The sequence below is a fragment of the Crocodylus siamensis genome, chromosome 15, assembly GCF_052110815.1.
Source record: "Crocodylus siamensis isolate JL-2025a chromosome 15, ASM5211081v1, whole genome shotgun sequence".
NCBI lineage: Eukaryota > Metazoa > Chordata > Crocodylia > Crocodylidae > Crocodylus > Crocodylus siamensis.
In genome coordinates this window covers 16,777,781-16,804,460 of record NC_143409.1, presented here as the reverse complement: position 1 = coordinate 16,804,460, position 26,680 = coordinate 16,777,781, and the positions used below count along the sequence as shown (strand labels likewise).

The 26,680-nt window shown below is 42.9% G+C and overlaps 1 long non-coding RNA gene across 1 annotated transcript in view; it reads left to right on the top strand.

Annotated features, from left to right (window-relative positions):
* Positions 1-26,680, top strand: part of LOC149852156 (uncharacterized) — a 559,043-nt gene that overhangs the window by 81,578 nt on the left and 450,785 nt on the right. Inside the window, exon 2 of the long non-coding RNA XR_016439340.1 lies at positions 15,719-15,855. This is a non-coding gene — a long non-coding RNA (uncharacterized LOC149852156). The remainder of the gene's footprint in view (positions 1-15,718; positions 15,856-26,680) is intronic.

Below are 26,680 nucleotides of genomic sequence, written 5' to 3'. Positions count from 1 at the left end.
TAAAACTCTAAGTAAAAGGGGTGGGCTGGACCTTTGCACACTGGGTTGGGTGGTGAACTGTAGCTATAAATACAAATCAGTGTTTGATTAATTTGGGGGGGGGGGAGGAAAAAGGAAAAAATAATTTAGGATAAAATCACATAATTTGCATCCTATGTACACATTCTTCAGCACCAGCAGAGCCTAAATCAAATGGGAGACAATTGCAGAATTTGTGACTATGTTATTTATCGTCCCTGGCAATATAGAAGTTTTTCTTCACAAATGTTGTATCCATAACAAAGGACCTTTCCGGAGTCCAGGGGCTGTGAACCTTTGAGCAGAACTATAATCACCTTGGTTGTTTTGCTGGGTGTGTGTACATATGCACACCATATTACTTGTGCATACAGTCTAATGTCTCACGAACATATGTCACTTGTGTATCAAATGTCAAAATGTCAGGAAAGGGGGAAACAAATCATCAGCTCTCTTAAATGATCTCCTCTTTCCTTCCTCCTGAAACAGCATGGCCCTTTTCCAGCAGAAACCTAGACTATGTGCATAGGCCTAGTCCAGTATTTGTATTATTTGCTTGGAAGTTTCCATTGCTTTAAAGGAGTTAAAAACATTGAGGTCTGTCCAGGCCTCTACAGCTGGTTCTTGAGGCAAGGTTGGAGGTTTTTTTTGCCTTTTAACTCCTTCAGGCAACGCAGGTAGTCTAAGGGCTTGTCTATACTCTGTCAGCAGTGGTACTGAGGAGGATGGGATGGACTGTGCCTCCCACTCATACCCCTCCCAGCTGAGTCAGCTGGAGTGCTCTACTGCAAGTTTTCCCCTGAGGCTGCTCCAGACTGGTTCCCAATACCCATTCTTGTGCCCTTGGTTTCTGGTGGATTTGAGATTGCTCCATACTGGTCCCCAGTGCCTGTCTCACTTACAAACTTGTGCTTAGAGTGTGTGGGTGGGGGTGCGGGGTGAGAGGTCCTTAGTCATCCCCAATACCCACTGCTGACAGGGCAGAGGCAAGCGCTCCGGGTTTTGAACTCTGTCCATGCTGTGCTGTGGGTTCAAAAGCTTCACTGTCCTACAGCAACAGTTTGAGAGATACCAGTACTGCAAATGTCTTGAATAAAATCTCCAATGATTTCACAAGGAAGCATAACACAACTGTTGAATTATGGACATAACATAATATAAGATTTTAATATTTTAAATGCCCTGTAAACTGTTTTCTCAGTTTAAAATTTAGTAACCTGCTTCAGGCTGTTGATGTCTGAACGTAATCTAAGCAATTGAGTACTGTATTATGTGGTGAAATTGGGCAAGGTCATTAAATAGTCGGGCTGTTGCATAGCTATTTGTCCTTTTTATATCTTGAAGTAGGAAGATACAGCCGATGAGTCCTTTTCCAGTACCAAGTAGAAAGTAGAAATTAATTAATGCAGTGGCAAGGGAATCCCTATTCATGAATAGCTCAGTTGCATTTTTATTTGTCCCCTTCTGGTTTTGCACTGTGTCATTGTGAACTGAACCTTATTTATGCCTATGGTCATCAGTTTTAGTCCAGTATGTAGTACTCCCAAAGACTAAAGGGTCCAGGATCAGGCTCTCTGTCCTTAATTTGAAGGTTTTTGTGTAGTGCCTTGCTTGGAAGCAAGCCTTTTTGAGGATCTGTTGAGGAAGAAATTGTTTTTGCTGACTTTTTTAGGGGTGTTTTTCTTTTTCTTTTCTTGGCTAATTAATTACCCCAGAGCAAACCTGGACAGGCTTGCTGAGATGAAGGCACATCTGTGATTCAGGCACCTGGATCAATGTGTTTGGAAACTGAATCTTTTGAAGATGAAAAAATAAAAAGATGCTCAATTGACTTTGTAGTATGGCACCTGGCTGAGAGGAGCTTGTCAGGATCCATCTGACTGGAGAAGTGTTGTTTCTTGTAACTGTTTTATCTATATAGATTAGGAGAACCAGTTACAAATTAAAACATTTTTCTTTAAAAAAAAAATGCATCTGTTAAAACTGCTAAGAAAAAAACTAGACCTTGGAAACTGTGACACTTATTTCTAGGCACTGGTTTGGTCTTGGTCAGTAATGACCATCAACTTGGTAGTGGATAGCTTGAGGCCAAATTACTTAACAACTACAATAGCAGTCTCCTTATGCCTGAAGAAAGGTGCTTGGAACAAAGTTCTTTGCAAGCTTTTGGGCACAACTACTTAGTTGATCTAAGAAAAGAGATCCTATCTACCCAAAGAACCTTGCCTGCTTAGTAAGGAGTACTGGCTAGCACTGTGAGGCAAAGGGGTGTCTGTAGTGCATGCATCTATTGATGATGCTGAGCTGTTCAATCTCCCTCTCCCTGCTTCTTCATACTGTATGCAAACCTGACAGGTGAGGGAGTCAACAGGGAGTTCATAACACAGTGCTTATTAGCCTATCACCAAAACAAAAGACTTTCTCATTAGTTCAAGCTCTTCTTAAACAACTTTTTCCAAGGACAGAACAGAAGGACATTGCCAGCTGACCTGCTGATTCACTCCAAAAAGCACTAAGCAGACACTGTCTTGTCCATCTGTCCCGGTGAAACTGGACACATACACATGCGCACACCCACAGACACCTCTCAGCATTATCTAGCATACCACATGCGTAGGGTCTGTGGGGTTGGGGTCCATGCTGTGGGAGATGGGAGGGAGGTGGGGGGCAGGGAGAAGCCAGGCAGATGCTGCTGTGCCTACAATTTCCACTTGAGGTCTGGCTAGGGAGCAGAGGGGTGGGGCCAGCTCTGTTCTTTAGAGCAGACAGCCCAGCTCAGGGTTGCAAAGCATGATGGGATGCTGGGGAACTCTGGTTTAACTTAAACCAGGAAGGGGCCTGGGGCAGACATTGCATAAACTGGTTTGACCCCAAATCAGTTAAGTCTGATACTACATTCAGCCAGGTTTATCTCAAACTGGTTTCAGCCACTTTGAAACTGGTTTATATGCACGAAACTTCGGTTCTGTTAAAGGTTTAAACCAATTTTTAATCACTTAAACCAGTTTGTCTAATGTCTGTCCCTAGCCTAGCTGTCTTAGTAGAAGTCAAGAGGGGCACAGAGAATAGCAAGGTGATGCAACTATATCATAAATATGCCACACTGCACCAGTGTAGGGAGGAGACCTGTTAGGTGGAGGACATTAGGAAAATGTGCGAGTTTAACCTATTTTTTGGGCATAGACTACAGAGCTCTGTATTCTTCAGGGTTGTCTGTAAAAAGAACCTCTTATCACTACTGTGCTTACTAAGAAAAAGTTGCAATGATGACAAAGTGCATTTGATTAAAAAGCCATAAAAGAAAAAAAGTGAAGCAAGGGTTGTGTGTGTGGTGAGGAGTGTTAGATTTCTTTTGGCATTCAAACGCTTTGAGCTTGAATATATTTTCCAGAAGAGGATTTCCCCTGCATTTGCAATTCAAAGCTTCCAGCAGATTCCACTGTTTCCCTTGGCGTTTCTTCAGATCCTTCTGGATTTTCCAGTTTAGCTCTTCACGTGCAGTGCAGTATTCAACCTTTTTATTGCTGAGTAAGAATACATTGGGATATCTTGTAGCCCACCTTGAGATTGCAATGTAAGGAGTCTAAATGGTTCTGCGGTCCGTCTTGTCCATTCTCACTGCCTTAGTTCTGACCCTTCGAATTACTACTTATTACTACCAGTGCAAGTGAAAGCAAAATAAAGACTTTGGGGATTATATGTGTGTAGGTGCATGCTGTTGATATTTAACATATAGATTGGCACAAAATCTCACCAATGGTAGGAGATAGAGACCTTGTCATAAAATCTGGGCTGTCAGTACAAATAGTATGATAAGGCTATGAGAAGAAGCTGCAAGAATAAAGTGTTGGTTGGACTGGAAACAGAATGTTACCATCCCTGGCCTTTTGAAACACTAAAATTAATAACTTTAGAATCATGTGGCTTAATAATATATCAAATATTGTCCACAGCTAGACTGCTGCATATGGCAGGTTCTCCTTATTTTTACGTCTCCTAGGTCTCATCTTTTTTGTTTCGAGTCCAGTGAATATGTTGAAGCAAGGTATTATGCGATGAGCTTGAAAGACAAGTTGTTGATAAATAGGAATTGTCAAAGCACAACACAAAGGAGAACTGCAGGCAGTAAAGTCTTAATATTAAAAGTGCGCCTTTAAGCCAGTAGATAAAGTAACACACAGGTGGATCTACAAACCTTACATGCAGTGAGCATGTAAGTATGAGGAAATGAACAATGTTTTTCGACTTGTCTGGGCCAGAAGTAGAAGTCCGATCTCTGGTAGTGGCTCCTTTACTAGCTTGAAGACGTGCACGAACGTTTAGACTAATCACTGCTGTGATGGGCTGGTGAAGGAATTCGGGGATAAGCTGCTGTAATAGCTCATTGTATGTGGAGGCCCTGTAACTCCATCAGGCGCAATGTTTCAAAGGACTGCATGGGAAAATTCACCTCGTAAGAGGCCCCTTTAAGTTATTCTGTAGATTTGGTACTACCGTTGTTTTTTAGGGCACATTCTGGGACAGCGCTTTGCAATACCTTTAAAAGAAGGATTACAAAATGAATGCAATGATGGTTCAGTGAAAACAGTTATGGAAAAATAAATCTGTAATAGGCCCCTTGTGAAACTTGGATCCTATGTCCAGCCTTTTTAACTAGGGTACAGAATTGCAAGAAGCTGTGATTTAAATTACAAGACGTATTTGAAAGAGAGCCTGAGAAGCACATATCCAATTTCTAAATTGTATCATAATTTTTTAAAGATCTCAGACCTCTGATTTGTTGACATTTTGTGAGAGTTCAAGTATATTTTGAAACATTTTCATAAGACTGAAATTTATGGAACTGGGAAGTATTAGGAAACTGTGAGAACATTGGATATTTTCCTTGAAATAGCATTCTTGTAAGAACTGCAATATTATGTTCTCACTATCAAGTACAGTTCTTGGAGAAAATGATTTTCAGTATGCCATGTAAATGTTCTGGATAACCTACATAAGGAATACATAAATTCATTAGACTGTTTTATATAGTGGAAATTTGGCAAAAGTTAAGGATGGATAAAGACAATTTCTCATTCAGTGCCCAAAGACTTTTTAATATTGCTGAAAGGCTTTGGAAGATTTTCTTTTCCTGCTATACTCCATTTCCATAATGTTTACAACTGTTGGTTGTGTGGTTTTGGTCTACAGGTGTTTCTTGGTTTCTAATATTTTGTTAATCTCTGATAACTACATGCAGCATTTTCTGATCTTTGTGCCTGCCTAGGTAAAAAGGATTAGTTAATTATAAGATAAATGATGGGTAATCTTTAAAAGGGTTTGCATGGTCCATTCTGATAAAGGCCTCAAAATTCAAAAGCTTCTCTAATCTCACAAGGAAGGGTACTGTGATTAAATGAAATCTTGCCAAAGTTTATTCAAAACATGCAGTTGATCCAGTAAAATATATCACTCACAAAAATCCCTGCTGCTAAAAATTCAGGTGTGATTTGAAGCTTATACAACACTTTTTCAGTTTATGGGTCAAAGCTATCTGAAAGCTTGTTTTTCTTTCCTTACATTAAATCACCAGCTAGACATTTCTGTAGAAGAATAAACTATGCCAATGTGTTTTTTTTCCATGTAATTTGAGTCAGTGAAAGAGTCTGAATGATCGGTGTTGATTGATTGATTGCAAAATGGAGTGGCACTTCAAATTGTGTGCGAGCAGGTTTCTGATATAAAAGAATAGGGCTGTGTACACACATTCAAATAATCTGGGAGAATTATCTTAGGTTTGTTCTCATGGTAGAAAAAATTACCCAGAGCGACGTGAAGAGCTTGCAGTGCTGACACTGTGCAGCTTTGGGGTGGGGGCCCTGGTGCACACCTCAGTAAACTGCAGGCTCCCTTAATCTGTCTGGCAACAGGTGGCAGCAATGCATAGGGCAGCCCTGCTTGGCTAACCCAGGCTGCAAATGGTCAGCCTGTGTTGGCAGCATGCACAGACCTTTGCTCTTCTGGTGCTGCCATTTCTACTTTGGGAGAAAAAGCCTGAACTTTACACTCCTGGTGTCTTCTGAGAGAACAGTGACTCTATCAGGAGAAACTGAATGTCTGTACAAGGCCTAGGACTCCTTCTTCCAAGCAGTTCTTATTGTATAACAGATTATATCACTTCAGTAAGAGGCTTAACTACTTCTTGCATTTCTCTTGGCCACTTTTTCTGACTTGGGCCAGAACCTATTGTTCAAGAAGCTGTTCTGTGTGGGCAGCTGTACAATACAGTCTTATGATTGAGACTTTCCCCCTGGTCCTGGATTTTGACAGAAACTTGTGCTTCTTTGCAGCTTGTCAGCAATTAATGAAAGTCAGAAATTGACCTAAAATATTCTTCTTGTGGCTGTGTTGTCTTGGAAATGGAGAAGTTATCACATTTTCTAAGTTGGAGGCATAACTTAGTAAAGAGTAATGTGGACAGGATGGATGGATATAGAAGAGTCTGTCTATACTCTGTCGATCTGGATTGTACAGTTGATATTTCCCCTTTTTTACAATCTATTATAAAAGGCAGTTATGATTCTTGTGGCTCTTTTGGCATCAGCCAGACCAGTTTCCACTGTTTCTCATTCCCACATTTGCTGTCATGTCTTTCTATAACTTATTATTGATTCCCAGTACTAATAAAGATGGGGCTTTGGCTTTTAAGCTAGGGACAGAAGTTGCACATAAACCAGTTTAAATGATCAGAATCTGGTTTAAACCTGTAACAGAACAAACAGAAAAGAAGCTCAGTGCACATAAACCAGTTTCAAAATGGCCCAAACCAGTTTGAGATAAACTTAGTTGAATGTAGTATCAGACTTGACTGATTTGGGTCAAACCCATTTATGGAACTTGTCCCAGACCCCTTCCTGGTTTAAGGTAATCAGAGTCCTCCAGCATCCCAGCATGCTCTCCAGCCTGGAGCTGGGCTGGGCTGTCTGTTCCAGCCAAGCAGGGTTGGCCCTGTCCGTCTCTTCCCTAGCCAGAGCACTATCACTGCTCTGGCTGGCTGAGAAAGGGGTGGGGGTGAGAAACCCTACACTGAAGTGCTGCTGGGTCTGCCTGGAAAGGGGGCAGCAGCCCTTGCCAGGCGTCCCCAGCCCCTTGCTGCTCCCCTTCCCCTGGTAGCCTGAGGGAAAGCTGGAGTTTAATCCCCCTGTTGTAATGGGGGCAGGAGGGCGGGGCTGGCATGGCCTCCTGCCTTGTGCAAGGGCCGTGGTTTGCAAGCAGACAGCAGCTACAGCATGACTCCCTTCTCCCCTCCCTCTCCCAGTAGCAGAGTGAACCATCGTGGTGGGCAGAGGTAAATGACCTTTCACTCACTGCCTGCTTGCAGGGGTGCTGGGCACTTGGGGCAGGCTGTGGGCAGTGGTGGGGGAGGTGATGGGCCACTGCAGCCCAGTTTGGCTTGGCCCCATGGCCTAGGAATGCAGCCTGGTCTGGCCTAGCCCAGCGACTTAGGGGTGTAGGCAGTGACTAGCCTGTGGAAGCCCACCCTGAGTGCCCAGCACCACTGCGAGGTGGTGGGGGGTGACAGGTGCCTCACCTCCACCCGCCATGATGGTTAGCTCTGCTGCCAGGAGAGGGTGGGGTGGGCTGCCACAGGCCAGTTGCTGCCTATGCCCCTGGGCCACAGAACTGGGCCAGGCTGGGCTGTGGTGGTCCATTGCTTCCCCATATCCCCAGCTCACAGCAGCCTGCCCTGAGCACCTGGCACCACTGCCAGCAGGCAGCAGGTGACAGGTGCTTCACCTCCACTGCTGGGATAGTTTGATTTGCTGCCACCATCACTGGGAGATGCAGGGCAGCAGGAAGCCATGATGCAGCTGCAGCCTACCTGCAAACTGCAGCTCCCTCATAGGGCCCAAGGCAGGAGGTGGCGGCCACTGATTCTGCCCCCTAGGGCCACCCCAGTCTGGACCGTGCTGCCACAGCAGGAGGCAACAGCGACTGGAGCTCTGTAACTAGCTATGGATCCCCCTCTCCCTTGCAACCAGGTCACATTTCTCCTGCCCTCTCCCTGCGGCCGGCTGGCTACTTGTAGGGACTTGTCCCAGGGTGTTGTGTTGGTGCCTGTGCTGCTGCCGCCTGCAGTGTGGGAATTAACCCCCCCACTTGCTCTCAGGCTGTTGGCGTCTGGCTGTGGTGGCCCTGGGTGCACAAGCAGAACCTATATCAGTTGGTTTTACCTATTACCTGCCCTGCAATATGGGGATTAAACCCTCACTTCCCCGCAGGCTACCAGGGTCTGGCCCTCCCCCGGCTCCTGTCACCAGCTAGAAGGAGAGTGAATTGGGGGGTGAGGGGCTGAGGACCCCCTGAGAGGAGCTGCTTCCCTCCTCTCCCTCCAGGCAGACCTGGGCTGGGGTCCCTGCAGGCCAGGGTAGGCGTTTAAACCCTCTTCAGTCATACTCAGGCCTGGCTATGCCCCTCCCCTCAGCTTAGTTTACCTCTAGCCGCGGGCTTGTTCTAACACCCCCTGGCTTCTGCCCTGAGCCACGGCAGGCATGTGGCGGCATTTCCAGAATCAAAAGTGAATGTCTATTCACTTGAAATTAGTTCAATCTATGCAGGTTTGACTAAGCTCCAAAGATTGAGTTTAGCCAAATTCAGGTTCTGGTTTTTTGAATGCCTGTCCCTAACCTTGTTGTCTTACTAGATCATATTGGAAAAAATCTGTCCCCATTTCATTATCTGGTGTTTGAGAACTATGTTGTTTCCAAAGGTCCTACTATCAACTCACTAGTTTGAAGGTTTAAGATTTTGAAGTGTAGTTAGTGAACTTTTTTCCATTTTTCAAAGTTTTAAATTTTAATTTAAAAAAATTATATTGTTAGTTTTGGGGGTGTTGTGGAGAGGAGAGAGACCGAGAGAGTGCAAACCCTGGTTTTCTTTCTCACTGTTTTTTGGTTTAAAATCCTAATGTATTGAGTGACTGAAGAAAGACAAGAGAAGGGTTCACTAGCACTCCACAGCTGATAGTTAAGAACAGCTAGTAGTGGAACCCCAAAATAGTAGACCAAACCAGTTAAAAACAACATGGTAAGACAAAGGTAGAGAGAAACATAGTATGATTGTTACAGAGATACAGTGCAACATTATGCATCAAAAAGTATTAACTCCCTATCCCCTTTTGTCCTCCTTCTCCCCTGAATATTTACTCTAACATCAAGATAAAAGGGACTCCTGGATCACAGTCATTTTAAAAATTAGCCTGTTATTGGAGGGTTGGAAAAATTATGGAAGATTAAAATGTTAAAATCATACTTGAAGCAGCCTGGAAGGAACCAGCTCACTAAAAACAGTTTAAGAATCTGATTTCCCCAGTTGCTAACAGAACATAACCTGTGGTTTCTAATGGCAACATGAAATTTTTCTATAAAATCTGCATTAATATAGACTGGCCTGCAGGTGAATCATCATTATTATTTAAGCCAAGGGTGCTCAAGCTCCGGCCCATGGGCCAAATGTGACCTGTGGAGCTGTTGCATCCAGCCTGCAGGCCTCCCCATGGGTTGGAAATTTTGGCAGTGGGGGAGTGGTGGCCATTAATACAGCCACCTACCTTCACCCCCCAGCCATATCCCCACATGCCAAGACCCACATACTCAGCTGGAGCCAGGCTATGCCCTCTTCCAGAGGTTGGATAATGCTAAAAAGAAGGTGGTGGTTCAGGGGGTTGTTATTGCAAATCCAAGCTGTATTTATTGTCTTGGCTTCTGGAAAATTAGATTGAATTCATTTTCATAATCAAATCTTAATATGAAATACTCTGCATACTTCTCCTTTACTTCCTATTTATCTCACCCAGTTCCTAATCTAAAATAGTTAGTATGAACCAGATTGATCCTTAAATACGCTCTGGTATGCAATCCAGTTGTAATAAATAATCATTTAAGAAAACGCTGTGGATTATATGAATGGATTTGGACTACAGAGTATGCTACAAGGCTTGAACAGGTGTCTGATGTACGCAGCACTGAGTGCTGAAAGAGCTGCAAAGCTTTGTGATGCTACTGCTAAGATCCGATGACATGTTTAACTAACTGCTGAACATGGAAAAAGGCAAAGCTCATTCTTGACATTTGAATTCAGATGGGGAAGTTGTATAAATGCTTGATCATTTTGAGTATTTGGAATAGCATCATTTTTTACCTCTGCAGTATCAGTAATCCACTTGAAGCTCTCAACTGCATTTGGCTGACAAGAGGCAGACATTTAGCCCTAAACAAACCTGCTCACTGAGTGGTGACCTTCAGGATGTTCCTAAGCTCTAAGTAATAATTAATGGCCCAGTGGCCACATGTGGTGCAAGGCTTAGGCTAACCTGAAAAAAACAAAACAAAATAAAAAAGATTACAAAGGATTAACTTCATTTATGATATGTATCTTTACTTAATGGAATTTAATTTAAGGGCCAGAATGAGGTAACTTTCAACCTGCTGGAGGAAAACTTGGTGTTATTTTTCTGTACATGGGAACAGAAGGATTAGTTGGCCTTTTCCTTGCATTTGTCTTTAAATAAAATTTCAGTGGTTTTGAAAAATGAAAGATTGATGGCCTAAGAGTCTGCTTAAGGCACAAAGCAGGTGTAAGACAGAGAAAGTGGCATATTTCTCAGTATCGTACTTGAGCTTTGATGTGGGAGATTTTTGTTCCAAGTCTTAGAAGTTAGTTCAGTCTCCATATCCATTCATTGACTTCACTGCCAAAAGCGTTATAAAGGTACCAGTTGTATTATTGTGTTTGTGATGTTGACACCTGTGTACTTAGAAATGTGGACAAAGACCACTAATTCATTTCATACAAGTTGAAAGAACATCAGTCAGCTGGAAATTATTTACTCACAGCTGACCAAGGAGAATTTCCTATGGTGAGCTAGAGCTGAAAATTTTGATATCCAAATGCCAGTCTCCAAAGCTTCCAGTTTCTCTGATCTTGTCTTCCTTTTGAATTGTGTAGAAAAAGCTGACATTAAAATTCCCTCTTATACACACAGATGTTGCCAAATAGCTATTGACGACTTATGTCAAGTATGAAAATATTGCAGTGCAGAATAGACTCAGAAAAGTGTTGAGTTGGTCGAGTTGCCTACGTGAGTTGAGAGAGAGGTGGAGTTGCCTATATTCTGCTTTCACCTATCAGTCACATTTACTGGTAGAGCTTCTCTAGGAGTGTTGAAGATGCTTGTTACAGCTAATCATTCTGCTTATCCTGTCTAGTGTTTATATACTATCTGGAGTTCATTTATATGGTTATAGAAATAATTTTCAAAAATGCAAAATATTCTCTACATTTTTCTCCTCTTTACTTCTAGTCAATACGGCTATTCTGTCATTCTTGTTCTGGCCTCATTGTAAGTAAAGGAGGACAGGAAGCTTGCAGGATGGGCAACCTCAGTTCACTGTGGGAAAAGAGCAAGAATGAAATGACAGATGTAAAACCTGTTGCAGGCTTTCCAAGGTATTTGGAAACCCTTCCAAGTTGAAGGGTTTGGTTCTCTTTTCTAATGATGCAGCTTTTCGTCTCCCTGATGAATTCTGCTCACATTTGGTGGTTTGTATTACACTGCTAATATAAACATTTTACAATTTAATTTTAAAAGAAGGGTCTGTGGATTTAGTTACTTTGGGTAGTTGTGGAAAGCTTTACTGGTATGTCCTTACAGCAGAAGAAAAATAGCCTGTACTGTGTGGCTCTAAATCAGGCTTCCACTTTAAGTGGGAGAGGAGTAGCACCTGGAGAAGGAAACTGCGATACTATTATGCATCCTCTTGATTCTATTATGCAGAAGAACAATGGTGATACTGTGATAGTCTATAAGATATTATTATTGAACAATACTTTTCTTTTTTTGGGGGGTGGGGTGGGGGTGTCATATATTACAAATGTCTCACCCTGAGGTTTTTTTCTCTGCTTTCTCTTGTGGCGGAGTCAACAGGACTAGGGAGAAAATGCTATCTTTCAGTGTTGGTAAATTGAATGGATTTCATTCATGGATAAAGATACCCATCCCTGTGTAACAAAACAAAGTTGAGGTATAACTTCGCACTTCTTTTTTGGAGATGGAGTTCAAGTGCATAGCAGCTCTAAGGCTAGATGTAATGCATGTGAATTCATTAGTTCCGGTAAACAAAGGTAATTGCCTTGGGTGGTGTTTTTGGCACCGTGTAAAACGTGGGTAAGCGCAGCTAGCTTAACAGAACGTCAGTTAACATGAATAATTAAAATGTAAGCAAAAACAGCCTAGAATTTTCTAATACAGGGGCTCAGTTTTTCCTTCAACCTCCACCTCTTTGCTCTTCCAGGTCTGGGAGAGGGTTCCTGACAGTCATTTTGTCTTTATAACCCAGAGTGCTATTTGCTCCAGAGTGGATTATGAAAGCAACATGGTCAACCATTGTATCCAGACTGTCTGTCTTGACCCCTAACATCAGCTTAACTGGAACTATTTTATTGCAGCTGCAACGTGATTTCTTCCAGTAGATGCTTAAATAAACAAGATTCTTTCTTGCAAACTGGTAGTAATAAGTTATGTTATATGTTAAACTTTTGTCATAGACTAAGCTGGAGGATGATACTGTTTAGATGATGACAGGCTTTAGATTTATCATATTTAGCCAAAGCTGCTTTTTTTTTGGCTTACCTTAGTCTCATGCACTGTTTGTCTGTGGCTAACAAACTATTAGGCTAGCCTTTGTTTCTGCTGTGGTAAGCACTCTAAATACCTTGATTTTGTTGTTCCTACTTTACATTGTTTTGGGGAAGTTGCTAGTGTCTTTAGACTTATACATTCCTGCTTCTGTCTTCGGCTGTTTCTTGGAGTGTTTTGGTTCACAGAGATATCTGAGAGGAATTTTAATTTGTGGGGGGTTTTGGCTGCTATGCATCATCATTCTTCACTCCTGCTTTGATAGAAAAGGGCATGGTGACAACTCTCCTTTACCTTTTAAGTCTCTCTCCCTCTCTCTTTTTAATAAAAATATTCCTTTTTTAGAGAGAGAGAAAGTAAGTTCTCCTATACAGTCGGGCTTTGCAGTTACTTACCAGGCTTTGTGTGTACTGTAAATCAGATCAGAAAAGCAATTTGAAAACTTCACCACTATTTTATTATTAAATGTGTGTAATCTGTGAACATCTAGAGCTTGCAGTTGAGATCAGGGCTTTGCTGTGTTAGAGTCTGTACACAGGGAAGCGGGCACAGAGCATGTCCCAAAGGACTTGCACTATTGGGTTACTGGTGAGAGAGCACTTCAAACTTTCTTTTTAAATGGCCTGAATTTGTAGGCTGCTGGAGTCCGGTTGCTACCTGAGCTGGGATTTCATACAAGACATCTGTAACACATTAGATATGTGATTGTGTTGATCAAATGTTGCTCTGTACTATTTCTTGTTAAAGTGATCAGTTTACAAAGGACTTGTAGGTTGTCAGGGGTGGTCCCAAGCGCTTGATGCAGGAGATGAACCCCACATCAGCATTTCTTTCAACTTTTACAATACATCATATAGAAACGTTTGTGGCCACAGGGAGCTTGCCTGTCCCTGAGAAGCACACTGAGTCCACTTTCTTCTACTCGGTGCACACCAGAGTCTAGTGATCTTTGGCTCTGTGTCCTGGGTGTGCTTCTTGCTTGCTTTGGATGGCTGAAAACTGGCTTTGCTGCTTAATTTATTTGCTGTGGCATATGCCAAAAAGGAGAAAGTGGAACATGTACTTCATGTGACATTAAATGAATTTATGTATTTATGTATTTCAACTGAACATTGTGCTCAGTTATCTTGATTAATCTATCCCACCACCTGTTAATTGAACAGGTACTATAAAAGTTTTTTGGTCTCTTAAAATTTGTGTGTAAGGGGTTCATTTTCAGTGTTTAAATGCAAATAAAGAACATCTGTTTTGCACAGACTCCCAAGCTGTGGGCTCCTCATTGTCACTTGGTTCTACTCTTACAGAAGAGTAAAGCTGACTCCAAAACTGGGTATTTTTGTTGGCATTGGTAGTTAGAGCAGAACTAATTCTTCTGTTTTATATTTAAATTGTTGGACTGATTCTCCAAACATAATACAATTCCTCAATAGAAATGCAGGATTTGTCAGCTACTTCTATTTTTGATGCTGCCACATTTCTTCCTCAGTAGAAGAGAAAACTTATGACAATTAGAAGGAAAACTAATTCTTTCTGGTATACTGAACAATCCCCATGTCTTCTAGGATCATTTTCTAGCAGTTCCATCTTGTCCTGGCAAATGCAGTTTGTTTTCTTAAACCAAGATTGAGATATATTTTTTAAAAGCATAAAAATAAATGAATAAATAAGAGTCAGTTTTCAGAGATAACTGTCTAAACTGAATGCTGTCCAAATGCCACATTTGGGTTCATTGTGGATGGAAGTGCAGATTTCATAGGTTAATCAGTAATATGCCACCTACATGAACAAGTTAATAACAAAAAAAAATAAGAAACACGACTGAAAATCCTAGATCACAGTTGTGACACAGAAAAATGTGTGGTTTTTAAAATGCAATTAGTTTCCCTAATTTAGTTGCAAATGTGCAAGTACAAGTAACATTTATATTTCCTTAACAATTCCCATGTGCTTTAACAGTTGCCAAGGTAACAGTGCTACTTTTAATAACAATAAAGGAAACTTTCACATTTTTCACCCTCTAAGATACTGCTGTCCTGGTACTGCAGGAATCTTATTAGTATGCCCTTTCTTTTCTTCTATGCATCAGATATGTTGTTTGTTGATGTTGGCTATTTTTGTACAGTGCCTGGCACAACGAGGTCTTGCTTTACTACTGATTTGAAATGTCCCAGCAGTGAAAATGGGAATAAACATTCAGGCTAAGTGGAATCGATCTCAGTGATCAGAAATCAAGCTGAGCCTGCAACAGTACACAAGTTCCTCACACACAAATCAGTCTAAACGTACCAGAACCTGGTCTAAAATAGACCTGGATTGATGTAGTATCAGACTTCTCGATCTAGGCTAGACCAGGGCGTGGAACTTCTGGGCAGTTACCTGTAACGCTCCAGGACCAGGAAAGCCCAGCCACTGGCCCCAGCTCCAGAGCTCTGCTTTTCATTCCCCACCTGCCCACCCCGCCTCCCAGCGCCAGGCCATCTTTAGCTCCTTAGCCGCTCCCCTCTGCTCCCCCCCCCCAGACCAGCCAGCCCCTCCTCTCCAGCCCACCAAATGCCCCATCCCGCAAGCTGCTCCAGGTGTCACCAGTTTTATCAGTGTTTGCCACTGCTGGGAGCTGATCAAAATAAGGATTGGGGGGTGGGGCAGGAGAGATGGAGGTGTAGGATCCTGGAGGGGGTCAGGGGGCTAAATAATATAGAGCCCCTGGTCCCCCTCATGCCTCAAGGCCTACCTACAGACCCTGTGAGTTTTCCTAATTGCCCCCCCCCAATCCCCCTGTGGATTCTGTCTGGCCTTCCCCATCCCTCCCATGGATGCTGTCTGCATGCTTGATCCCTCCTGTAGATCCTGCCTACCCCATTTCCACCCCACTCCATGGATACTGCCTGCTTCCCATCCCAATTTACCTTAGATTGGGTGGCCACTTTGAACCCCATCTAACCTCCCCACATGTCTGGACTTAGCCTCAGTTTTCTTTCATGTTGTTATAAGTCTCTATTTTGACTTTATGTTTTACCTTTCTAGGGCTGCCAGGCATCTGTTTGCACTGGTAGGTCATTTACATGAAGGTGGCTGAGTGTATTAATCTGATACCCAGAAGGAAATATATCAGCATGACAAGACTCCTCAGTGACTAAACTACACTTCATAAAACCTTTAAGGTTGGTTGCTTGTTTGTTTGTTTTTTGCCATTCACAGAGACCTGTGTTATCACAAAACAAAATTCAGTTTCTAGTATTATTAAAGCATTTTTCTTGCATCTTTTAGAGGTGCCCTTTTCACGTTTAAATGGATGTCTTCTCTATTGTGAATTTTCCTCCTGAAACTAGAGCTTCAATTTAAGTTTGGCAGATAGCACAATGTGGTTACTGTGGATATAAACTCCAAATCCTAGGCAGATTATTTGCATTCCGAAAACTTGACCTAATGCTTCATCCTAACTAAATTTTCCACCTTTCTATCAAGATTTTTGGCACTTATCAAATGAAGCAAACCTATTTTTCTGCTTAATAATATTTCTGCAACTGATTTGACTGTCATTCTTCTGTTTAGTTTTGTAGGCTGTGGCAAAATTCAATCTCTTAAACACTTGCTTTTGACCTTTAATCTAAAAGATTTTTGCTGCAGATTTAGGGTGGTGTTCTTTTCTTTTGAAGCATTTCTTTTGCTGTTTAATATTCTTAATGTGTGCCATGATACAACTGCACTAAAATTGTATCAAGAGTTACTTTCTGTTTCACCAGCTGGGATTTCATTTGCATTTGGGATGTCTAAAAGTTTAACCCCTATGTTGGTACAGAGTAAATGCAAGCCCGTGTGAGAAGGAAGAATGCTTTTTCTCATGGTTTGAAGTTGTGTGGTGCTGGTGTAATGCTGGCTTGCCAGATGGGAGAATTAGTCCTGCATCTGATGCAATCTGTAGGATGTGGGGGTTGTTCTAGTATCTGTCTGAATGTTCTGCTTCCCTGTCATTTTTGTGCAGTTTGCTTTCTGCTGGTTACATACCCTCCTTCTATGTAATGTGCTCTATGTTTTCTGCTGCCCTGCAGCCCAGGAATGGCTGCACTTTAGTGCCTCTGTGAGGTTCTCATCTTTTGACTCCCTTGTTTTATGGCTTCAGTGGAAGATGAAAGGGGCCGAGCTCATCACAGGACTTGACCCATAGTTTCTGAGCTGGCATGGGTTATGCTGGGCTGAAACTTGATGCCTAAATGTGAAAAAAGTTTTCTGGAATTAGCTTTCTTTTGTATTTATAGAACAGATTTTGTTGCATGCAGTGAGGCCAGTACATCTGTAGGGAATATAGGCATGTAATGTATAGATTTTATCTGTACCAGTATTAAAGATCCAGTGCTTCAATAGCTGTTTAAAACATGCTCTGGCTGTACAACCATGAGTAGTTTACAGTGTCTGTTTCTTTTCAATTCTGCTTAAGCCATTTTGTGCTGCCCCATAGAGGAGTGAATTCTGCTCTAACCCCTTAGTGGCTTAGATTCCCCTCTGCTTAGATCATAAGCTTTTTTGGAGTAAGGACCATCATACTGCCCTGTGTTTTACAGCACCTTGCACAGTAAGATCCTGATTATTATTATTGGTGTATCTACATGCTTCAATAATACAATAAGAATAAGATGTAAAGATGCATCCCAGGGGTATTGTATGCCTTATTTAATTATTTGCATAGAACATCAAATACTGTCAGGCAGGGGTGGGCAATTATTTGGGCCTGTGGGCCACATAAGGAAATTTGAGCTGTCATGGGCTGGGTCAACTTCTCCTTCCCCCTCACCCCATGCAACAACTTACCAAAACTCCCTATGTGGGATGGGGCTGCAGGCAGGGAGCAAGATGCGTGGGTGAGCCCAGGATCATGGGCAGAGTCGTGGGGTGGTGACAGCATGGGGCCGAGCTGCAGTCTGCTGCTTGCATGCCCCTCCAATGGACACGGGTTCTGTGGGCAGTGGTGTGCAGGGAACGTGTTGCAGCTCTGCCTTGGGCCTGGCCTCGCACCGTCACTGACCCTGCCCCAAGAACCCAGACCCAGATGCAGTTCCCTACCTGCCCAACCAGGAACCCTTTCCATGCAGCTCCCAGCTGTTTTCCATGGAGACCCCAAGATCACAGGTTTGGAACTGAACAAGGCTGGGGCAGAGCCTGGGTTTTACAGGTAGGGACATGCAGGTCTGGGGCCTGGGACAGAGCTGTGATCCACTGCATACCTCTGCCTTGTGGGGGCGGTGGGGTATATTGGGGTGTGTGTGTGGGGGCCGTGTGTGTGTGTGGGGGGCCTGTCAGGGTCCTAGGTCCGAGCAGCTGGCCAAGGGTTTGGGGGGGGAGGGGACGGGATGGAAGGGGTAGGAGGTACATGCAGCAGTGTTTTCCTGGGTGGTGTGGCATTCTGTATGGGGCCAAGCCTCACTTGCTGCATTTTCACCTACCACCACCAGCCTGACCCCTTGCCAGCACACAGCTTATTGCTGGGGCCACCTGCAGGTGGATCCTCATCATGTCAAGTGGTTGAGTGGGCAGAAGGCAGCTGGGAGCTGCAGCCAGAGCCCCACATGCTGGGGCAGGGGCTGTCTAGCTGCAGTTTTCTCCCCACTAGAAGTGGTGCAGCAAGTGCAAGAGCAGGAGGCAGATCTGACACTAGAGGCAAGGGGAGCTGAGAGCAGCACCTGGGCAGTGGGAGCTGAGTAGCACCTGGACAGCTGCGGCTGCCACCAGAAGTAGCCCCACCAGAAGCTGTTCGCATGGGCTCGGGCTGGGGCTGGCAGGTGTGGACAGGAGCAGAGTGCTAGCTGCCCTGGGTGGGGCTTGGCCCCATGCAGAGCACTGTGAGAGCAGTCGTGGGTTGGATTTGGCCCATGGCCCGTGTTTTGTCCATGCCTGCCTAAGGTATGGTAAGTAACAGCAGTATAGTCTTGCTTAGTAACAGTGATTTGTTGTGGGCACAGATAGGAGCAAATAGCGTAACTTTTTAAAGTTATAATTTGAAATAGTGCAGGTGTAAACTCTGAACAAGAACCATGTACGTATTGTTATTATTAACTGAAACTTTAAAGTTACAGTTGGGATCTGAATGACTAATGCTTGATATGTGTCACTTAAGCTTTTGAAGCTGCTGCCAAATTATTTTAGTGAAGGATAAAAGGTTTATGAGTCTTCTCACCTTTGTTCCAAGAGTCCTTTTCTAAAAACAGGTGTCTGTTCAGTTATAGTTAGAGCTGCAGAGATGGTTTTCATCCAGCAAACTTCTTTCCTTGATCACTGAAATATCACTGGCAACAAGTGGCCTTTGTGCTGAAAAATGCTAAAACCCGATCCTAGAATATAGCTTGAGTGTTGCACTAAATATACATTTCCCAATTTCACAGAGGAAAAAAAAAGTCGCCTATTTTGGTGCCAAAATGGCTGGTTTCACAGACTGTTCAGATTAAACAGTTTTTCATCCCAGATTTGCAAATTTAGGCATTCAAGGTGTGATTTACAAAAGATTTTCGTTTCACCAGGATGGCAACATTTGCCTGCAGTGCAAATCTTTTCTATATGGTCTGAAGTAAGACAAACAAAGGGGCTCTTTTAGTCTGTCTTGCCTCATCCCAACTGCAGTGATCTTGGCCAGTTGTTTCAAAGCAAGGTTTATACAGTTTGTATATACACATAGTGAAATAGGCCTGGAAGGAACTTCGAGAGGTCATCTAGTCCATCCCATTGCTCTAGGCAGGACCATTGCTGTGTAAATGATATCACTCAAGTATTTGTTAAGCTTGTAGTTTGATGTCAGGAGGTGAAAACCATTTGTGTGTGTGTGATATTGCAAAGGGCCTGCGGTATAAGTGTCTGAAATAATTCTGGATTGTGTGATTCTGCTTTGCTGGTATTCTGGCTACTAAGCTCACGGAGTCGATAAAACATTAAGCAGACACCTTCTCAACTCTCTAGCATCTTTATGCTTCTTAATCCCTGCCTGAACACATCTGGGAGCTGTTCTGGTTTGAATACCATTAAATATTGCACCTTCTGGCTTTTGTGCATATGATTTTTTCCCATCCTGTCTGCATTCAGCCAACTGGAAAAGTTCTTCAGCGTCTTTTTTTTTTTTTTAATGAAATGTGAGGCCTGGGCCAAATCATGCTTTCTTAGTTAAGGGGACCATATCTTGGAAAACCTGGTGCTGTGGGTGGGAGAGGGGAAGATTTTAATCGGTGTCAAATAATTCGGAGATTGACTTGGGCCAGTTGGATTCTTCCATTGCTGATTCATCAGTGGATTTGCCCATGTGGCTGCTGCTCTGTTACTTTCAGACAGAGGTCTGCCTGCTTGTATTTGCATGGAGCAGCAGGTAATAACCTAAATCCAGTTAAAGACGGGGTTATTACAAGCTTCTGTCCTAGCCTAATTGGGAGCAGCATTGCCCTTCTGTCCATGCAGGCAAAGATTGTGATTGAGGTTTTCCTGTCAAAATGTATACCCAGCAGGAAAAAAAAAGTGCTCATTACCATATTCTTGAATTATAAGTCTTGGCTTTGAAGGCAAAGATGTGACTGGATGCTGTTTTATTAGAGATGATGGTTTACTTGGATTCAGTGAGATGTTTGTACCACGCTTTGGTCAGCTTTCAATGAAAGGGGTTGTAGTGGCCAGGCCCGGAGCAGAGTGGAAGTATTCATCACAAATGTAGCCCCCTCTCCGTTTTCTTGCTTGTAAATATACCTCCATTTCTATTAATGTAGCTGATGAATGTTCCCTGGATAGTTTGTGCAAGCATCTTTATCTAGATTTTTACCGTGAACTCTTTTTGCTATTTGTGGTGGATGGCTAGCTCACTAGGTCCCCCTACCATAGACTCTCTCTTCTCTGAATAAACTGGGCAAGCCCTTTTTAAACAGGAAAAATAGTGTATTATAAATGACTAATCACAACCAGGTGGCAAAGCATTTCCAGATTTTTCAGATCAATGCTGTTGTTTGTGATGTGCTGAAATTAGCAGAACTTTGTGGGTTTGCAGACGTTTTCTTGAGTATGTAAGCAGCCAAATAATAATCATAATTCTAATGGAAATGGCAGCAAACTCACCTTATCGCCTTTATTTGTGAAACATTTGCTAGTCCTTTTTCTGTTGTTCCTCTCTATCTAATTGGCTGAAATGAAAACACGCATCAGTAGTACAGCATTATTAGAAACTTGTTGCTAACAAGTTTACTAACTGTGGGACATTTATTAGAAAATGCTGAGTGAAAGGGGTGTAAAATAATCTGAATATTCTAAATCCCTGAAGACTCATCATGAGCATTTGAGAAATATTGTGAATATGGGGTGAGAAACTGTTTTAATCTGAAGGTTCCAGGTAGAGAGGAAGACTTGAAGAAAGAACAGATGCTTGAGGGCCAGTAGTTGTATTGTGGAATACAGCTGAATTAAGGTTTTATTTGGGTTGACATAGCTGCTGGAGATAACAAGAGCTGCGTGAGTAAGGGACCTAATATTTAGAGGCACTTAAATGAGAGGTGCAGGTTCTTGGCATATATAGAAACTGAATCCAAAGTATTTATATTGGGATTACTAAGGAATAAAGTTGGGCATTTGAAAGCAAAACCAGCACTGAAAACAGTGAAAGACAGATGCATGCGATAAAGTGAGATAACTGATAACCATTACTTCTATCACTGTGTATCAGGGCCTTTTTCATGACCTTTTAGAAAATATTACATGAGACATGACATTTATGCTTTTGCAGATAGCATCTGTGGATATGTGAGACTGGAACATGTTAAAGAGTTGTGAGTTCCATGTCTCATCATAAATCACTTTACTTGAAAGGCAGTGACAGTGAGTGCTCAAGATCAAACAGCTTTACTGACTGCCTGTGCTTTTTTGCAGAATTTGTATAATTGGCACAATGAATATCCTGCCCAGTTATATTCAGAGCAAGATGCACAATTTGAACTGGCAGTCATTTAGGAACCCTCCTCATGTATTACAATGGAAAAAGAACATAACACTCTCAAGGAAATGGCACCAAAAACATTACTTTTAATCACTTTAATGCAATAAAACAGAGTAGATAAATTGTGTCATCCCAAAGCTTTTCATGTTAGAGTAATATTTTTTTATTTATGTTTATCTTCATCTAATTAAAAAATAAAAAAAAGGAAGCTTGGTATGGAGTGATTTATCCTGTAGAGATGATTTGTTGTGGCTTTGGTTCATTACTGAGTGGACAAAACGGATGTAGTGATGTTTCTGGTGGTTTCCAAGCCAAGTAATCAATTGGATAAACCTCTCATTATAGAGTAAGTGTTATGACCAGAGAGAAAAGGCCACATTCCTACTGATAGGGCAGAGGATGTTGATTTTTAAATAAAATATCTTTGTAGAGTGTCAATGAGGAGAGTGTTAACACAATGCAAGTCTCAGGTTAGGTGGCATTTAGAAACTGAAGTTGTTGTAGTAAGACAGTGTCTTCAGCAGTGAAACCTCCTTTAGCTTTCCAGGGTCTTCTGCACCCTTTCTTCCATCAGCCAGATTTGCTAGTCATGGTCTTGCTCATTCCACTGGCAAAGTAGTAGGGCCTGAATGGTGGGGCAGTACAGTCCCCTCTGTGGTGACACAATAAGATGAGATGATCCAAATTTAAACCATGGTCAGCTTTCTCCTTCCTTCTCCGACTCTCAGCTTTCACTTTGGTTGATGTTAAAATGACAACACCATGCTCCCCCCTCCTCCCCCAGTGATCCCAAAATTTTCTTGAAGGGCACATAACTGATCAGCCAGGATTCTTCCTTAAACATGTGCATGGCATATCACAGCCTTAGCTGCCAGGTGCATCAAAGCTAAGGGTGCAGAGGGAAGTCAGTCCAGGTACAGGGCTCTTCAGCTAATCTTCCTTCCAGCTTTTGTCAGTGTCCCTGGCTGAGAGAGGTGTAAGGATCCTGGATTCCCACTTCCATGTGTACTTCCCCCTCCTCCCCCCCCCATCCTTCCTGATCTCTACTTATATTCAGCTTATCTCATTTCCTCTTTTTTTCTACATGCACATACCATGAGTGTGAAGGAAAGGTTTTGTGGGGCATGAGGAAAGTGTGCAATAGAGGGAAGGTAAAAGCAAATGCATGAGATGGGAGAGTGATTCAAGGGAGGGGAAGGAAAGGGAAAACAGTAGGAGAAGCTGTGCTCACCACTTGATTTCTGGTACTTTTTTGTCTCCTTCCCCACCCATATGCTGAAAAGAACTAGGTGCTCACATGATAACTAGGGGTGTGCAAAATGTGCCCTATTGATTCAGATTTAGCCCAAATTGGGGAAAGTGATTCAATTCATTGATTGAGATCACCACCCCACATTTGATTTGGCCAAATCCGAATCTGAAGATTCAATGCTGATTCGGAGAATCAGCAATTCGGGCATAGACACAGCTTTAAATGTTTTTGTTCTACATACCTCAAGGTACCAGGCGGCTTGTGAACACTGAGATGCTAGGGCGCATGGAGCATCCCACAGAAGCATGAGGGGGGCCCTGCATGCTCGGCAGCAAACCCAGAAGTGGACTGGAAGTACTCCTGGTCCACTTCTGGGTCCACCAGGGAGCACACTGGGCCTCCCTCCCATACCTCCCCAGATCAGCGATCACCCACAGGGGGACCCTGTATGTTTTCCCGCCCCCCCCCAGACCCAGGAGGCACCAGTTGTCAAACTGGGGGGGGGGCATGCAGCAGGGCCCTTGTGCTCTCCCCAGCAGACACAGAAGTCAACCAGAAGTGCTTCTGGTCCACTTCCAGATCTGCTGCCAAGCATGCTGGGGAGCCCCCTCATGCTTCTGTGGGACACTCCATGCACCCCAGTATTCCAGCATTCATGAGCTGCCTGGTACCTAGAGGTGTGCAGAAAAAACATTTAAAGCTGTGTCTATGTCTGAATCACTGAATCGATTCAGAGGGTTCTGATTCGAGTTGGAGAGTAAAAGGTCCTCTGATTTGATTTGGATTCGGAGCTGAATCTCTGCCAAATCAATCAGGGACTGACGCTTTGCGCAGCCCTAATGCTAACAAACAGTGATGTAGTAAGGTCATTCAGTGCCTAGGGGGAAGGTATTGTACCATGTAGAGCAGTGGTCCCCGAAGTGGGGTGAGTGAGACAATCCATTGGGGTGCAGGAAGAAAATATTAGAACTTCTATTTATAGTTATAGAAATATACATATATTGGGGGTGATTGCGCAAAAAGTTTTTACTGATGGGGTGCGTGATCAAAAAAGTTTGGAGAACACTGGTGTAGAGGCTGGAGGGGTAACAGGATGGTGGTGGTTGGAACAGAGGTCTTACCTGCCTGGGTTCTCTGCACAGGGAATGCAACTGCTGATGCTGCCATTGCTGCTGTGGCTTCTGCTGTTGTAGCACTACCACTAGCAGCTGCCCTTCCTGTGCAGACAGCAGTGGTGGTGAGAGTGAGTCAGATGGCTGCAGCCTGCTCTGAGGCCCTGTTTGCCCAGAGTCTCCAACCCCCCCCCCCCCCAATATGCTGCTGAGTGCTGGGCTGCACTTACTGTGAGAAGCAGTCCCAGAGTTGGGGGGAAGGGGAGGGAGGCAAGGCATCATTTTACTTGCCCCACTATGCACATATAACTAAGCACTGAGCGGTCCCTTCAGCTTCAATGCAGCTACTGATCAGGGCCCCCTGAGCCCATGTCAACTAGTGCGGTTATTTTAGCAAAGCAGATTTATAATTTTGAAAGAACATCTAGGTTTTCCTTTTCCATTTTAATGGTGAACCGACCTGTATTTAACCTCTGATACTGAGTTACGCTCCAAGGATGGTCAGATGTTTACTACTGCCTGCAAAGCAAATGGCTTTGGTGGAAACATTCATGCTTTGCATTCTGGTTTAAGTTGCTTTATGGAAACTGAAATCCTGGAGAAATGTTGCTATCACACCTGCACAAATTGCTTTTGCCTTCATTGCTATGAAAAATGTAGTGCCTCAGACTGAGGAACAGCAAACTGGTTTGGATAAAGTTACAGGCGTTGAGGGAATAGCCTGTAGGGAAGGATTTATTTGCTACATTCCTTCTTTCTTCTGAACATAGTGTTTGCGAGTAACTTAAAATGTTCTCAGATGTATCTCTTATTGAAATTATTTGCCAAATGATCGCTGCAAAATAATATTTGATTTGTCTGCAGCTCATTGGCTGTATTTGAAAGGAATCAGCAAATGTTCCATTTTCATTGCTCATAGTAGATGGCACACTTCGTAATTCCGGCCTAAAATTTTACTAATCTTATTAATGCTTCTACCAAATTAATTTGCTAGAATAGGGGTTGTCAACCAGGGTTACGCATACCCTTGGGGGTACTTGAGAAGACCCTAGAGGGTATATGTGGGCAAGGACAGAGCACCACCATGCACCATCCTGTGCAGGTGCTGGCCGGATGTGGGGGGCGGGGGGAGGTTGCCACTCTGCGTTTGGCTGCGCACCATCCCCGCCGCCCCTCCCCCCGGCTCAGTGTCTGATTGCCAGGGGTACATTGCTCTGTGTCTGGCTGCTGGGGGTACACTGACCCAAAAAGGTTGAAAACCCCTGCGGTAGAATATTCATGGAAAGTAACACACACACAAGGCTTGCTATAACTTCATTTTTTTAAATTCAAGCAGATGCTTAACGAAACATCTAAAATCAAATAGTCTGAGTCTAAAAATAGAATTCAACTCTCCTTTGACTGTGGCTGATTCTTCTTTCTTTTCATCGTATTCAGTTTCAAACTTTATGGGTTCTGTCTGGCACCATAAAATGGCGAGTTTTTTCTGAAAAACAGGGGGATAGGTTATTTTTGCAGTAATGTTCAGACATAAGCAGGCACAGGAAATAGCCACAACTTCATTGGAGCTGCTTCTCACGAGATGTCCATCGCTGTTCTGCAGCTCTCCTCAACCAAAGCTCCAAACCTTTTGAAGCCTGCCCCATGCTACAAGATGCCACAGTACAAAGAAAGTTTGTTTATACAAGGATATATTAATCTCCTTCATTTCCAGCCAACAAAAGCAGCTCTTTCTCTCTTTCTGGCTGTGCTAATTGAGTTTTTTTTTTTTTTTAAATTTATTGTTTTGCAGTTAAATCATACATTTTAAAAAAACCCTCCAATCCATGTCTCTAGGCACCTTTGCCATACAGTCAAAATACATATACTAATGGAATAAAAAATAAAGCACTGAAACTCTAGTGCATGTCTGGGACTTCTTCCCTGGTGCCTTTTAACTTGTTCACTGCATCGCTTCTGCGTATGCTGTGGTGTCTTTCCTCCATGCTGTCCGAAGAAGCTTCTTTGGAAGTAACTGATTTTAGATGAAGATGAAGAGGCAGGGGTTGACTAACACCTAGAAAATCAAGTTTTTAAAATTTTGGACAAATATAAAAATATGAGAATCTAATGAAAGTATGATAAACAGGAAGAACTGTCTCTAAATGGCTTCTTTGTTCAGCGTTTCCCAAGCGCATGCCATCATTGCTTAGAACCAAACAGATGAATAATTTCATTCTTGACCCCTATTCCCAAACCTGGAAAGACAAACAATGATTTAAAACCCACAAAACACCTAAGAAAACAGACACATTCATATCCCCGGTTATAATTTTAATACAGATTACATCTGTTGCTCTTCTTTCAAACTGGTTAGTCTCTGGACACCTGTCAGTTTTTCTCTTATTCTCTCAAACACCCAGAATTTCTGTCAATGGGTTCTAATAATATTTCTGCAATATGCCATTTATTAGGTAACTCGGCCAATTCTGGAGAGTGAACCCTCTTCATGGAGAAAGAAAGCACGTTAACCGTTTTTAAATGTTTTCCTTTCTTTCTGTCTCCTTTGGACCAAAAGAATTCTATGATTGTGCTTGGACTTTAGGATGGATCAGTTTTCATGATGAGAGCAGTTGCCACCTTCAAATGCATACCAATTTTGGCTATGGGTGATGTGGAGATTATTCCTTCTGATG